This window comes from Thermobia domestica, chromosome 3 (genome assembly GCF_964235325.1).
Source record: "Thermobia domestica chromosome 3, izTheDome1.hap1.1, whole genome shotgun sequence".
In the NCBI taxonomy this organism is placed as follows: domain Eukaryota; kingdom Metazoa; phylum Arthropoda; class Insecta; order Zygentoma; family Lepismatidae; genus Thermobia; species Thermobia domestica.
Window position 1 is genome coordinate 332,403,324 of NC_137456.1, and position 18,119 is coordinate 332,421,442.

Sequence of the window (18,119 nt, forward strand, 5' to 3'; positions counted from 1 at the left end):
TCTATAATGGAAAACAGCGTGCAATGATTTTTCCTAAAATGTCACATGCGTTGTCCTTACCTTCCATATTTCAAGTTCAATTCAAAGTCTGTCGATTGGATACAATTTGAGCAAGCCAATATGGGATGGAACCAGTTTATTTCTAATCGCGAAAGGACGCTCCGAAAAAATGTGGTCTTTCCTATAAGAGTTAAGAGGAAATTAAATGAATATATTTGCACCAAGAAAACTTTGGCCTCCACAAAAATAACAAAACATATGACCTATCGTTTGTCTATTTCGAAGCATTCACCGTCGTTCCCAATACCACCAAATACAACAGCAAACCCCGGATTTGTAGCTGCAATTGACATCAAAGAAAGGAGCAATTGATTTACAAAAAATACTCAGCATTTAGTACTATTAGTAGTTTTTCATCAACCTACTGAACAAAAAAAGAAAAAAAGGGATGGGGTAAAAATAAACATTTTTCTTCATTGTTTCATTTTCTATCAGATAAAAAAAAAGAAAACTGAAGAAAATATGTTGACAGGAAAGGATAAAAACACAAAAGTCAAGAACCAATTATAGCGTATGAGCATGTCACAGCAATCTCTGATCATTTCGATAGATCCGTCACTTCGAAAATATTTGCTTAGTAGTGTTTAACCCTTTGGGGATTTATGGTAAAAATCGGTACCATGGAATAGTCTTGTGTTTAAACGCTTATTAAGCTCATATAACACGTATTGAACCCGGTGTTTTTAATTAGTCAAGTCAAGCATGGACCGAAGAGCACTCCAGATGCATTTCGGAACTGGGTGGTAAACTTGGCGGTGCCAAATGGGGGCGGGGGTTTGTCTTTTCTTTTTTTCTTAAGAGAAATTAAAATAAAAACTTTTATTTATCAAGATATCAAGATTAGTATTTTTTCTCTCTTTTTTTTTGTTTGTTTGTTTGTTTGATACCTACCTGGACCCGATTCTTTTAGGAAATACTTTTAGAAGGAGAGCATTTTTGTCTTTATTTATTTTTCCAGGGTGCGTATTTACTTTATTTAATTAACAATCACCAGATACAGCTCAGAGGCCATTTTATACTACATATCTAACAACAAAAGTAATAATAGAAAGAATTTGGGAAGGTATCGGCCAGGGCCTGTTTAGCAGGTACTGTCCCGGCATTTGCCTGGTAGGACTGAAGAAAACCAGTTAGAATAGTTGACAGTGGGAGTCGAACCCACGACCTACCGAATGCGAAGCCAAGCTCTACCACTTGAGCTACTTCTCTCGAAAAGATTGTCGTTTGTGATTTTTTTTAGAAAATCGTTCCTGACGGGAAACCTAAACCTCGAATCGAAATAAATTATTGGACTAAAGTTTTAGATGTTTATACCGGTACTACCCGACTCTAACTTCGGCGCTGGTATCAGGGCTTAATTCAACCATAAATTGCCCTCGAAAATGTTCTCCAAAGTGCCCATTTGCTGTTTGGTCAAAGGGGCTTTCGATAATCGCTTCTGATAAAAAATAAATAAATAAATAACGTTTAATTGAAAAAAAATTATCGGACTAAGTTGCAAACACGAAAAATATTCGATGATAACGCCACCGCTAGCGTCATATGTTTAATTCGGTTTAAATTTTTTCTTGAAATTGGCGTAGACCCTCCGTGACTTACCTCAAGAGCCGCCCCTTTATACGAATTTGTTGAAGTTTAGTATTTGAACTTATAACAGTGGTATAATTTAAGTTTATTTCTGCCTTTCCGAAACATCTAAAACTCAAAGTTCTAGGTGTGGTAGTTCATGAAAACAACTTCTCTTCATACTATTGTATTGTTTATTTGTCTATTCTTTATACTTAGCTATTAACGCTTCAAGTAATTAATTATTTATTCATTGGGACATAGCTGTCATTGTTCTAATTGAATAGTTGAGTGACACAGCAGCCTAAGTTTAGTTGAGTACACAGTAGCCACAGTAGCCTAAGCAATAAGGCCGATATTAGTATTAATACGGATACTAATTTCGACATTATTGCTGTTGGTACTTAAATTATTGGGTCACTGAATCTACCAATTCTAAAACGGTCATGCGCCAACGATACCAAAATTAAACGTTTCTATTTTAATGCAATTATGATCCAACAGAAGAAAGCAAACTTAATTCTCTAAGCAAAAGAACAACTAAACACAATTTGGGAGAGAGAGAAAGAGAGAGGTTTTAAGCTGCAGGACAGACAAACTACAGATTGAGGGCGATTAATCTCTTCTTGGTTATGGCCCTGATTATCACAGCAGCCAGTAGGCTGTGGTTCGCGACCGATGTACGATGTGAACATTCAAAATTTCAATCTTAAATTACTCCAAATGTACTCCACATTTTAACTCAAGCGAGATATGTGTATTTCTGTGTACATTAAATACATCCTTTGAAAGTGTCAAAGTGATAGATAGAACCAAACGGATGAGCAAGTTGGCGGAAACAAACTTGGTCCAAGTCATTTTTTTTCCTCTTATTGTTATCAGTCATACAGGTACAACAACTTCTACAGTCTGCCCTACTTAACGCAGAGAGCTAAATAAGGTCTTAAAATAATCTATAACATTATAGGTATTTTTTTCTTAGTCTCTGGTTGATAGGTTCAGTGGTTCGGTAACTGTTCTCCAAAATATAGCTCTCCATTCAGACTTATCTTTTTACTTCATATACTTATCCTGCTTGTTATGCAATCGATACGCTCAGAGAGGCAGTGTGAGTTGCCTATAAGCAAGGATATTTCTGAACTTTAAATCTTAATAGTGCAAAGACTAGTATTGAAACACCCGATATATATATATATATATATATATATATATATATATATATATATATATAGACCTATATATATATAATGTGTGTGTGTGTGTGTGACAAGGGATGGAGCGTATACCCACCTAAATAAATAGCATTACATCACTGGTTGCAACCCCGAAAAATCTGAAACGGTGAGACAGATATGAAAACAGAAAAACATGTACAGGTATTTCATCATTTCAAAAGTATATCGTATCAAAGTAAAATAAATTGTTCCAGGGTTCCCTTCAGGGTCCCAGACGGACTACAACTCAAAATTTTTAAATGGAAAGGGGGGGTCAACTTGCGTACCGTATGAAAGTTGGTATTAAATAAGAGAAGATAAATCAAGTCGCGACTCTCTACGATAAGCCTGTGCAAAATAGCGGTGGGTCAAGATATCAAAACATCTTCATTTCAAAGTCTATGGTCACTCGTATGTATCTAAAACGATGGAATAGATGTAGAAACAAAAACACAAATATGCCATTATTTCAAAAGTATAATGTTTCAAAGTAAGAAAAAAAATGTTCCAGGGCCCCAGACGGGGTCCAACTCAAAATGTTCAAATAGGAAGGGGCTCAAATTGAGTATCGTATGAAAGATTAATTTAAGTGAAAGAAGAGGAAACAAGTCTCGACTCTTGATGAAAAAGTCTATTGCCACTCCTATTATCTGAAACGGTGAGACAGGTGTAAAAAAACAACTAGAATGTATCAAAGGAAAGACGAAATATCCCAGTTTCAACTGCAGGATCCCAGACGGGGTCCAACTCAAAAGTTTCAAGTGCCAAGGGGGGTAAATAAGCACATCATGTGAAAGTTCGTGTTAAATGATACAGAATTGGACATTGGACAAGTCTCGACTGTCGATAAGCATTGCAAAATGACACGAGTCATTTCCTTTGATACATTCTAGTTTTTGTTTTGTTTTTACATCTGCCTCACCGCTTCAGATTAATAGGAGTGGCAATAGACTTTTTCTTCAACAACCGAGACTTGTTTTCTCTTCTTTCACTTAACATAAGCTTTCACACGATACTCAACTTGAACCCCTTTCATTTTCAACATGTTGAGTTTGACCCCGTCTGGGACCCTGGAACATTTTTTTTTTATTTATTTGCTTTGAATCATTATGCAATTGAAATAATGACATATCCGTGTTTTTGTTTCTACATCTATTCCATCGTTTCAGATACATACGAGTGGCCATAGACTTTGCAATGAAGATTGTGTTGATATTTTGACCCAACACTATTTTGCACAGGCTTATCGTACAGAGTCGCGACTTGATTTATCTTCTCTTATTTAACACCAACTTTCATACGGTATGCAAGTTGACACCCGTTGACACCCCTTTCCGTTTAAAAATTTTGAGTTGGACCCCATCTGGAACCCTGCGGGGAACCCTGGGACAATTTATTTTACTTTGATAATATATACTTTTGAAATGATGAAAGACATGTTTTTCTGTTTTCATATTTGTCCCACCGTTTCAGATTTTTCGGGGTTGCAACGGACTTTAAGACACGCTTAACCCTTTTAAATTATGATGGCACAACACCTGTGCCATGGCATCGACCTTCGGAATTTGCTTTATAAGTCTCTAGTAAAGGCTTTTAGACCATTTTTTTTTCATTTATTCAAATATGGAAGAATCATAGAACATATTTTATGGGCATTGTGCAGCCTCGCATGCTCTGTCTGGGGGCTGTGACGTCACAAACATGGACGATGGGTTTTAAAAAAGGGTATATTTGAGAAGTTTTTTTTTTTCAAAAAATCCCTGACACATTACTATTTACCCTAGAATCATGGCTTGTACCTCGTTGGTTTTGTTATGAGACAGGCTTTCGAAATGTACCCCTCAAATTTCCCTATCGTGTACCAGAAGCGGGAAAATCTCGTCCAAAATGGAAAAAGATTTTTAAAGAAAATTTCCCTTTTCCCCATTTTTCTTCACAGGTACACGATAGCGAAATTTGAGTGGTACCATTTGAAAGGTTGCCTTACGCTGAAGAAAATGAGGTATAACTCATGTTGCTAGAGTTAACAAACGTGTGTCAAAAAATCTCGATTTCTTTATTTTTTATTTTTTACATATTTTTAGTCAATACTTTAGTTAAGTATCTACAGTATTATCACTATTTATTCTAAAGTCATGATACGTACCTCGTTTTCTTTGCCATGAACCAGTCTTTCAAACGGAACCACTCGCATGTCTCTAGCATGTACCATAGTGGAGAGGCCCAAAATCGGTGTAAAGGGGATTTTTTGACAAAAATGTCCCTTTTTCGCGAATTTTCTCCTCTATGGTACAAGCTAGAGACATGCGAGTGGTACCGTTTGAAAGACTAGTTTATGGCAAAGAAAACGAGGTACAATTCATGTTCCCACAATGAACAGTCTTGATGATGATGATGATAGTATAGAAATTCACTAAAAAGGTATTATCAAGGGAAAATATTAAATCGGCTGCAGCATCAAAACTATTCATCCCAGGGCCACTCTTTGTATCTCATTCTCTTCATCATAAAGCAAAGTTATTTTTAGTAGCATTTTCATGATCGTATCTTATACCAAAGGGGAGTTATTCGCGATAAAAAAAAGGGATTTTTAAAAAGAAAATCCCTTTTCCCATTTTGGGCGGAAAGTTCCCGCATTTGGTACACTTTAGAGAAATTTTACGGACGCAGTTGGAAACATTGCTTTACTAGAAACAAAACGGGGTATGAACCATGATCCTACGATAAATAGTCTTGACGTAATAGATGATTGAGTGAAAGTCTACAAAATACTTCAAAAAAGCCATAATTTAAAAGGGTTAAAAGTGTTAATAAAAATGAGTAACGTGCTGCCCTCAAGCTGAATGCTTGAGACGCCCCCAATTTTGGTAACCGGTTTTGATCTTACCTTGACCCAAGCTTTCAGAAAATATATACATCACTTCCACTTTGTGGGTTCAGGTTCAAGTACATTCCGTGTGAGAAAATGTTGTGGCGATCGGAACAAATGAAAGCTGAGGACGTTTAGATTGGGCAAGTATGGTGGGTGAGACAATACCTCCCACCCCAAGTCATTAACTTTTTCCAGAGTTCGTCTAGTGCAGTGTGGTCTTGCATTATCATGTTGCAGAATAACGCTTTTTCTGTTGACAATCGCTGGTCACTATTCAATTAAATATTGCTGTACATGATCCAATTGTTCACAGTAAAAATCTGCATTCACAGTTTGTCGAGGTTGCAGCAGTTCAAAATGAACGACTACACGAATACTCCACCAAACACACAAAAACATATTTTTTGGGGTGTAAACCTGGCTTAGCTGTAGTGCGTCGCAATTCATTCGGAGAGAGCCACTGCCTTTTGCGTTTTGTTTTATCATACACGATCCATTTTTCATCTCCTATGATCAAGCGATGAAAAAATGGCTGTTGAAGCAATAAATTACATGTGTTGGACGGGTTACTTTCGTTTTCGTTTATTGTGTTTTTTACAAGCTATTTTCTCCCTAACTCCCTTTCAGCTCAGTAAACTGTGCGCTCTTATGTTTTTCATTGAAAAGAAATTATTTAGATGTGAGAAGCATTTGGCTACAAAATAAGTTGGGAAATCAAAATATGTTACAGATACATTATTGTGTTTTTTACAAGCTATTTTCTCCCTAACTCCCTTTCAGCTCAGTAAACTGTGCGCTCTTATGTTTTTCATTGAAAAGAAATTATTTAGATGTGAGAAGCATTTGGCTACAAAATAAGTTGGGAAATCAAAATATGTTACAGATACATTATTGTGTTTTTTACAAGCTATTTTCTCCCTAACTCCCTTTCAGCTCAGTAAACTGTGCGCTCTTATGTTTTTCATTGAAAAGAAATTATTTAGATGTGAGAAGCATTTGGCTACAAAATAAGTTGGGAAATCAAAATATGTTACAGATACATTATTGTGTTTTTTACAAGCTATTTTCTCCCTAACTCCCTTTCAGCTCAGTAAACTGTGCGCTCTTATGTTTTTCATTGAAAAGAAATTATTTAGATGTGAGAAGCATTTGGCTACAAAATAAGTTGGGAAATCAAAATATGTTACAGATACATTATTGTGTTTTTTACAAGCTATTTTCTCCCTAACTCCCTTTCAGCTCAGTAAACTGTGCGCTCTTATGTTTTTCATTGAAAAGAAATTATTTAGATGTGAGAAGCATTTGGCTACAAAATAAGTTGGGAAATCAAAATATGTTACAGATACATTATTGTGTTTTTTACAAGCTATTTTCTCCCTAACTCCCTTTCAGCTCAGTAAACTGTGCGCTCTTATGTTTTTCATTGAAAAGAAATTATTTAGATGTGAGAAGCATTTGGCTACAAAATAAGTTGGGAAATCAAAATATGTTACAGATACATTATTGTGTTTTTTACAAGCTATTTTCTCCCTAACTCCCTTTCAGCTCAGTAAACTGTGCGCTCTTATGTTTTTCATTGAAAAGAAATTATTTAGATGTGAGAAGCATTTGGCTACAAAATAAGTTGGGAAATCAAAATATGTTACAGATACATTATTGTGTTTTTTACAAGCTATTTTCTCCCTAACTCCCTTTCAGCTCAGTAAACTGTGCGCTCTTATGTTTTTCATTGAAAAGAAATTATTTAGATGTGAGAAGCATTTGGCTACAAAATAAGTTGGGAAATCAAAATATGTTACAGATACATTATTGTGTTTTTTACAAGCTATTTTCTCCCTAACTCCCTTTCAGCTCAGTAAACTGTGCGCTCTTATGTTTTTCATTGAAAAGAAATTATTTAGATGTGAGAAGCATTTGGCTACAAAATGAGTTGGGAAATCAAAATATGTGACAGATACATTATTGTGTTTTTGTCATGAAAATGAAAGTTGACATAACAGACTGGGTAACGTCAATTCCTATTTCCCGACAGCATTACGAATTCAGCACTTAATAAAAACACCATATGAACACATTAAAAATCAGGTATCAAGTGAGATAATATGTGGAATGGCGTGTTTGGTATATGGCATTACTTTTATCTAATTTGCTTCTCATTTTCATACGTGTTTGTCATATACTAAAACAGTACATTTTTGTAGTATTTTATATAGACTCACGAAAACCAGATACATAATAATATTTAAAATGGCACACAGTCATGCTAATTTTATTTTGGAGGATATCTACTTCTTTACAAAAAATACAAAAGTAAACTACAAGTGATTAAAAAAATGTAAAACTGATAAGATTAAACCAGAGAAAGACTGTTTTATTGCTACCTGTATTCAAACGTAGTCAAGTCATGAATAATTATGAATACATACTACCTGTATACGAAAGATTATTTGATTTTCACACCAATAGAATATAAAATGTAATTGTGACACTTCGGTACGAAGAAAGAACGTGATGTAATAAAAGCTACTTGCAAAATAATAAAAGTGATTCTTATTTATTTCCTTTGGATTCTAAACTATGTACATGAAGTATTGTATGGTGTGAAATCCTTTTCGTGATCCTTAAGTAAACATGTATGTACGCTTTACGATGAATTACGAAAAATGAAAAATAATGTAAATAAATTCATCAGTTGTAAACTAAGTGACAACAGAGATATTTTCAGTTTATTCCTCTCAGTTCGTGACAACATTTAAAATTACTTTAAATGGTCTTTAATCTAAAATAGTACAGTCGAGGGAAAGCATTGCATGTTACTTAGAAATTGTTTCACAATCAAGAATGTTATATATCGAGAAATCTCAATTTAATCATTACTCATCATCACTGTCTCCTTTAGCCTGACCGGCATAACTGTGGGACGTAAAACTCAAAGATTTCATTTCATTTTTAATTATAGTTTACACGTGGTATCCACGTATATTGAACAATAAAAGCATATTTACACTGCTGTTTCTGAAAACTGAACACAAAGGAAAAGGTCGGGACCTGTAGCAGTGTTGTAATCCATCGTTCTTGGACGGAAGATTGTGTAATGGGGAACTTCCTATACAACTTTGTGCAAAGGTAAATCGTTATTAGTTTGGGCTGAAACGCTATAGAAAGCAAAGTAACTCGAAAAGAAGAAAAAAACGTTTAAGTTGTAGGGATTACAAGTGTTAAATATGTGTCCTTGGGTAACATGGCTAGCCACTATCTCGTTATTCATGCAGGACAAACACCCAATTGATTCAAACTTTGAACCCAGCAAGGATGTTATAAAATAGAGGATCTGCCCATACGTATCTTCATCCTGTGAACTCAATGAAGTCAAAAAACATCCGAGCATCGTCTGAGCTGACACGTCTGATTGGCTACTCTCCTTTCCGCCATGATAGTTAGCTCGAAACAATGCGATCTTAGTGGTGGAGCGGGTAGAGTAGGTGTGGTTAAACTGTGACATATGTCTTCACGATTTTGTTGTATGGGCAGTTCCTCTATTTTATAACATCCTTGGAACCCAGTATGAAACGCAGTTTGTATACGGTAGTTGTTCCAGGAATTTTGTAGTAATATATCTGCATTGTTACGAGACCCTGTTCGAGCAAATGTCGCCACACAATACGCACGACCTACCTTCGGAAGAGAAAGAAACATCGTGAACTCTGACAGAGAAATGCCTGAAATTTGACCCAGTCTTGGGAACTAATGTAACGCAAGTAACGCGTTACTTGTAACGCGTTACTTTTTAAGTAACGCTTCCTAGTAACGCGTTACATATTTTCCGAAGTAACTGTAACGGTAACGCGTTACAAAATTTTAAGTAACGTACCTAGTTTGCGTTACTTTTTTCGCGTTACATTTATGATGAGTAACGACAATATATGTATATTTTTTTCGGAAAGAAATGTTTCTTTCCTGTAAGTGAATTTCTCAGAATGAAACAATCGAGCATGAACTACGTATGTCAGTGACCGACAGTCACAGACACAGAGAGAAACAGATAAGTTCGTAGTGCCAATTGCTGTTTTCTGAAGATGAGGATAGCCTTAGGGCAATCACGTGTACTGATTGCAAACACCTGGAAGATTTTGTCGTACATTTTGACAGCTCTAAATAAATACATTCAGTGAGTGAACTAGGAGTGCAATGATACCGGAAGTCTATTTTACTTTGATTGGTGTTGTTTTTATAAAGATGGAGAACGAAAATATTTTACCATTCGAACATTTGAAAGAATACTTTTTTCTTGAGAGCTGAGGATAGTGGTGGACAGAATTTAAAAGTAAAGCGTCTGAACGCCCCGGTGGAAAATATTTATCAACTACTAGGGTGCCATAATTAACGATTTAAAGTAAGGGGTTAATATGAATAAACTGTGTTCTGATGAGCAGGCCTACTTTATTATTAGAAAATAGTTTGCTGGTGGTATGTAATATTGGAATTCTTTCAGATCAGTTTGCTTATCCTAGAGTCCCGTAAAAAGCTTGTATCGATTTTAGAGTTACTGCCAAGTTTTGATTCACTACCAGTTCATGTGTTCTCATTTTATTAGTTGTAGTGTATAATGTTACTCTATATTCTGTATTTTTAATTTTACATAACAACATTGTTATTATTATATAATTAGTTTAGCAGAATAATAATACACAACCATTTTTTCTAACGCATATGGATGAGCACGAGTCAAGCAAAAACTTCGAGTTTCGAGCCAAGTCGAGTTTCGAGCCAAGTCAAAGGTAATATCCTCGAGTCGAGTTCCTAGCCGATTCAGTTTTTGCGTCGAGTTTCGAGTCCAGTCGAGTTCGATAAATGGCTCGTTCGTTTTAACTCGTCTTGAAATCATGCCTGATTACACTGGATTAAACGAAAGCCACGAGAAATGTAAGCTAAACAGCAAAATGGAATACTTTTAGTGTTGCTCACGAGGGGGGACACTGCTCGCATCTCGTCTCGTCTCGATAGCGAGACCACAAGAGATGTTTTATAACAAGCTCAGCTCGGCTCGGCTCAACTAAGAAGATGGCTCGAGCCGGCTCACTTGGGGTGAACCATCGGCTCGGGTTGGCTTCGTAGGGATGAGCCATCTGCACGGTTCGGCTCAACTGAGCCGAGGGCTCTAGCCGAGTCGGTTGGGTGAGCTGTTGGCTCGGCTCACTTCTCGGTTCGGGTCGATAGTGAATGAGCTGTGAGTCGAGCAGCTCGAGACGTTGACAATTCTAAACCCGGGCCGAGCAGTTTTAAAGATATTTGGCGAGTGCCCTATAACTTTTAACTGTTTGGCTCGAGCCCGAATACTCAACCTAGACCCTCAACTCAAATTCAGAAGCTCGTGAACAATGTCCTTGACTCCTAGACTTCACGACTACCGAGGTTGGCAATCAACTAGTTTTTTAGTATTCAAATACAAACCGCCTATCTTTCATTTTTATATACAGTGTTGTTATTATTATTATTATTATTATTATTATTAATAATAATAATAATAATAATAATAATAATAATAATAATAATAATAATAATAATAATAATAATAAAAAGTTGTAGTAGTAGTAGTGTCATTGATAATAATTATACTGTCTATGTAATATACTTGAAGAATGTACTCGAAACTACACACCGGGTTTGGCTTGACTCGTCTCGAAACTCGACCTCAATTCGAGTCGAGTTGGAGGAATTTTTTCGAATCGAGTTCCCGGGTCGAGCTCAAAGATGTGTGTTTCTAGTCAAATCGAGTTTCAAAGAAAACTCGCTCGAAACGCAGTATGGCATTTTATCAATGTTACATTATATGAAAATGTTCATATATCAAGTAAAAATTTGTCCTTGCGTTTACATAAAGCGATTCAGAACTGCAATAATAATAATAATAATAATAATAATAATAATAATAATAATAATAATAATAATAATAATAATAATAGCGGCAGTAATAGTAGTACTGAAAATTGAAGTATTTTTTCCACATTTTTAAAGTTTCGGACCTAAAAGTAACGCGTTAGTAACGCGTTACTTTCGAAGTAAAGTAACAGTTACTTTTTTGGGGCAAGTAACGCGTTACATTTTAAGAGAAAGTAAAGTAACTTGTAACGCGTTACATTTTTACAAGTAACTTACCCAACACTGGTTTGACCTTGAGGACCCTAAAATAGTGGAAAAACTGTGCAAAAACACGATTGTTTCAGTTTTATTTATTTTTGACAATGTTGCCATCACTTTCAAGCCCCGAAAAAATATATGTTGTACCTAAGGGTATTACAAAATTTTTAACACAAAAATCAGCTATGTGTCCCTCCCAATTGTGAATTGAAATTTTAAACACACAAAAAGCAAAGAAAATGCACATATACACGTAAATAGTATCTACAATCTGTGAAACTTTCAAAATATTTCGACCACCCTCGTTGAAATTGAAAATCTTCAATTTTGAGCATGTATAGTACGATAATCCGGTAATGGGTGGATCCGGTACTGGTAAAAAAAAAATTGAGGTAGTTTTAGGCCAAGAGTAACATTTTGGGTCAATAATGACCCAATTTGGATCAAACGCCGATTTCACTATCTTACTAGGAAAGACCCTTTGGAAATTTCCTTGGAAAATCTTATAATAACGTTAATTTTAAAATTTGGTTCAATACGTTGAATGTTATGGTCTCTAGGCTAGTGTACAGTACATAGATCGGAATGAATGAACAGAAATCCAAAAATCACTTTCCGTTTCCGGTCTTGTAGGGGCTATGAAAGGCGGAAATCCATTGGAATCTCGAATTCGATAGTTTTTCACAATGAGTATATATTTTGTTCTCTCCTATCGTCGGTCGAAACTTAGAATAAAATCAGTTCCATTAGATATCATAATACGAATCATAAGCTAACAATAGCATTAATAATTTTATTTTTACAGCACCAGATTATATTCAGACTTCTAAACAGTGTTGCCACACTTGATACAATTGTACCAAATTGAGCCCTTTCTGTCATTCTTCGGCCCGTTGGTTCCACGCTGGCATTTTCAGCCCCTTTTGTGAAAAGGGGCCACAATTCTTCCCAATGTAGCACCATTTAACAAATACTTGTCACATTTTCAAAAGTGTCAGTAAGACTTTTCCCACATCTCACGTTACTCATACTGTGTGTTGGATTTAAAAATGCTATTGAACATTCGTTCTATGACATCCCATAACGCTGCGAACTTTGCGTGGAAAATTCGAACTATACGGGAAACAAATGACATTAGATGACACTGGCGTCTCTGGCATGTAAAATTTGGAGGGGGGGGTGATAAAAAAACTGATTTAAATGTTACTACCTAGCCCAACCTGTTTATTATTTTCGATTCCATTTGTTATCTTTCTGCTTACCTTCACGGATCCTCTGAGGTATATCCAGAACTGTTATAATCGTTTCACAGCCTGAATATTATATTCCTAATATATATAATTATTATTATTTACATTACTTTGTCGTTACTAAATAAACTAAATTAGAATAAAATAAGGAATATTTTGTACTTGAAAATATTGGGGGGGGGGGACGCCAGAGACGCCCGTGCTAGATGGACATATCCGTGCCAGCCATGAAGGAGTCGAGGAAAAAGCAGTGAGGTGAAAACTTTAGCTTGAAATCTTAAAAACAAAAGGAAGTACAAATTCTTCTTGCAGTCTATCATCCTCCTTCGGTCGTGAAATAAGCGAGAATAAGGTGCGATAATTTATATTTTAATAGTTTATTATAACGTACTGTTTGCACACGAACTCGGAGATGATTGATTTGTTTCTTGTTTTATATATATTTTTCATATATGGTCATAAAACCGTAGACCATATAGGCCCTATGAAATAGAGACGCGTTTGTTTCCTTACAATACATACCGAAGATGACGACTGTTTTTCCTTTTAATTAGCGGCCTCTGTTATACTTCCTATGTGCGAGAAAAGTTGCACCTACTTCCACGGTTGTTCAGGGTCTTCCTATTTGGATGCTTTTAAAAAGAACACTTTCTTGATTTGGACTGTTGGAAGAGGGAAGGGGGCGTGTTCTAGAACCTTATATTTTTTAGTTTCGTCTTCGTGTTATAGAGCATGTATTGCAGTGGTAAAATAATGAATTCAGCCCTTTTTGTTTCAATTTGGTACTATTTTTCAGTCCAGTCTAGAGCTGTTGTAACACTGCTTCTAAATGCGTTTCTTCTTTCAAAGTAAATGAAGCAACAAAGACTTGCATATACTGTATAAGGTATAACATGATAAGAATCTTCTTTGTTCTTGTTAGTCGTAAGATAAACAAGGTTTCTTCAGCAGTAAAAGCGATATCTTGAATTAAGAATCCACTGGAATGAACAGCTATAACGAATTACGATATGAGTTAACTACATTGTATGATTATGTAAATTTTATTTTCCCTTTATTAATGCAATAGTAGTACAAATACGTACACAGAGTGCGAGTATATTATCGTTAGAATTGAGGATAATTTACGAAACAATGCTAATACTTACACAGAAATATTGCGGAGAAAAGCAGTAGGGACTTCACTGCTGTGACAATTAAGATTACAGATCAATAAGATTAATCATGTCTATATAATATTATCACAGATAGTATCACAGATATTGTGATAATTTGTATTGGTAATTATCTTGATGATTAAGGTTATTTAGCACCTATTTACCCATATCTATCACTTACTCGTGCTTACCTCGGTCATATAGTATTTACTTACTATGTGAATACTAATACTCACTCAACTTGACGTAGGAGAATGGGGTTATAGTTATTTATGAGAAACAATGACTATTCAATAATCTACTTTTTGCTATTTCATTTTATTATGTGATCTTATCTACACAAGATGTGGGTGTGACTCTTACAGGGCTATTTTAGAACCGATAAAGATAACGGATTAATATGTGAGTCACCCACTTGTAAATAGATTATTAGCATTATCTCAATGTTCTAAATAACAGACGTGATTATCCATTAGTAATACATGAATTGATAAACAAATCAAGAATGCATAGCATTACAATAGAATACTGCTATTATTATTATTATTATTATTATTATTATTATTATTATTATTATTATTATTATTATTATTATTATTATTATTATTACTGTTATTATACTACTACTCGGGTTTATCATAACCTACGGTTACGAGGACTGTGAGAATTGCATTGCCTAACCATACTGATGTATAAAATTTAAAAAAAAAAAAAAAAAAAGATAAAATACACAACTCACATGTTCTGGTCCATCAATACTGTTGACTTAACCAAGAAGCATTAAGACGAGACTCTCGCGTATGCTCGAGACGAAACTAAACCGCGATTGCAGATGCGAGCCAAGCCGACCGAGACTCGATCTAAGACTAAACAAGGCTAAACAAAACTGAACGAGCCTGCATCCAAAACTGAACACCCTGGTTTAGAAACCAGGAGTTTTTATATTTGCCTCATTTGTTATTTTTCTTTCTCATGTCCTTCCGGGCCAGTACATTCTAAACTATAAAATAATAGTTTTGTAACGTATGCATAAAAAACACAGCTTTTACACTTTCACTAAAAAAATTGTTTTGTCGTATGGATATTATTAAGTTTCCTGGTGTCCTTCTTCCTGTTTTTAACCAAACCAATAATAACTTATTTTTCACACTTTGGTATTTTTCCGGGTAACATTCATATTTAATAATAAAATGTATAATCTTCGAAATTATAAAAATTTCGATCAATCTCGATGTTCTCGTGATAATATAAAGTATATATACAGGGCGCAAAATTTCCGGTGGCCATTGGCGACTAGAAATTTAGAGCTGGCGACCAATGTTTAGTAGGAATGTTTCTGCCTAAACTCATAGGGCTGCGTAGTTTTTGTTTCGCACGAAAATAATTATCACTGAGTGAGAGAAAACACGGAATCTGAAGTCTTTACAACGCACATGGAAAGTAAAGTTTTAACAACGTTGTAATTCGCCCCTCCTTTCTCACCCTAAATCGAAATAATTTGCCTCCTGGCGAGTCAACGCTAGAGATCGTTTCCCCCGCTGTTTGAATCTAGAGCAGCTGTGGAGACAACCCAGGGCCTAGAATAGATCAATCAATCACGTCACTATGTCAGTGATAAATAAATAAATAACAAAATAAATACATATTTTTTTCTTAAATAGATATCTGCATGAGATACCGTTATCACTGCAACAGACAACTGACTCAGAGAGAGAGCGTTACACAAACGTGAAGTCTTAAGGTAAAATATTTTTTAACATGTATATGAATTGTCCAATTGAAAATTCATTATCCTGAATCTAATTCTCCGGTTTTAAAATTTTGTGTCCTGATGTAATCTCTTTCCTTGTCAAACCAAAGGTCCGGGGGGGGGGGGGGTAACTCACATAATATGTGCGTGAGAGATACTGGCGACCATCATCATTTTTGGATTGGCGAGTGGGTCTGACTTTTAAATTTTGCACCCTGATCTAAAAATCGGACCACAGAGCATTATTCTACAAGTCAAAATAAAGCTATATCTATCTATCTATCTATCTATCTATATATATATATATATATATATATATATATATATATATATATATATATATATATATATATATATATACATTTTGAGTCCTCGTCTGGAGACACAAATTATACTAGGTGGCAAAGTCGCAAACAAAAAACCATAGATTAGATATACCAATCTATCAAATAGTTATATCAATTCTTTCCAGATGGCAGCTAAAATCGATATTGATTGACTCTAGTATCACTTATTAGTGTAGCAATCGATTCAACTGCTTGTTGTATTCATAAGAGTAGAGTAATGCTAATGGCTCCAAGTTAACCTACGACGTTGCCACATTTTGAAATTTTGATTCCCCATAGTGGCTGAAGGAGACCCCGGAGGGCATACCATCACATAGATAATATTTTTTCTTTATTTTGGTCTGTAGAATAGTGCTCTGTGGTGCGTAGGCGCCATTTTTAGAACACCCGATATATATATATATATTGGTCGAAGTGAGACGGTATGCGGTGGCATGCCATACCGCCTCTGGTTTTTCAGTGATCAAGACAATATTTAAATAGCCGGTATGTTGAGGCAAAATCATAATAAAATATACCGCATCTGCTTTTTTTCCACTTCGAACACTGTATACATATAGTGAAACCTCTGGATAATGAGACACCGATGGGTATGACCTTTCTGTCCGGTGTCCGATACGACCTCAAAACCGGACGTTAAATGCCTGGTAATTTTTCCTCTCACTAGTTCTATTGTCTGTTCTATTCAGATTATTATTTTTAATTCCGTGAAAAGTAGATTTAGTTGAATCTGGATTCTTAAATGAAAACTGGCTGATTACATCCATAGCGCAATTCCATTTCGCAATGAATTTGTTGTTCCGTCGCAGTGATGTTATCGTTTGCAAGGTGCCAGCGATGGCAGTTTGGCCTATTTTTGGCTAAGTCTAGCATACTTAGAGAGGTATTTAGCCATACAAATATACGAAATGCTTATAGCCATAAATATAGCTTATTTTATGAAACTCTTGTCATTTTTGAGCATTTTATTAGCCACAAAATGATTTCTAAAAATACGTTTTCTTTTAAAATAAAGCGTAAACTTGAAAAATAAGCCTATCTTTCATCATTTATATAATCCTATTATTGATGATTGACTACAAAATTTATGTGTGCCGACTCAACCAAAACTGGAATAAGAAACTTTAATAAATGCTTCAAAATAAACTAAAGTTATTAAATTCGAACTCTGAATCGCTCAATTTCATGTGAAGAAACCACCTCCAGGTTCACACTTTTAACGAGCGATGATGTCACAATATTAAGAGTAGACGTACTCCAGGAGATTGTCCGGTATTTCCATTTTCAAAAGTTGGCAACCCTACCGATGGCACATGAATTTTTGTCCATAAAAGAGAGGTATTTGTTAACCTTTTTTAAAAGATACTTCCTTCATTGAAGCTCATGCAGGCACCAAAACCTGTATTTTTTGATTCCAGTTGTTCCTCGGAGGACCACGAATATATACGTGAGCAAAAGTCTGGATTCACTCCTATAAAAGTGGAACCGTATGAGGAATCATCAGTCGTTCTTTCAGAAAAAGTGTTCCGAGGGCACTGCTGGTACTATTTTATTTATTATTATATTATAGACGTATTATTTTGGTCTCGTCCGGGGGGACACTCTCAGAGCTCCGGGGGTGCAGTGCCCCCCCAAAAAAAACATGTCTGTAAGAAACACTGGGAATCATAATGTTGTTTGGTATGAGGTGTCTATAAGTGGGGGCGGAACTTACAGGAGCTATGGCGACAGCAGCGGCCATCTTAAAATCCGCCATCTTGGATTT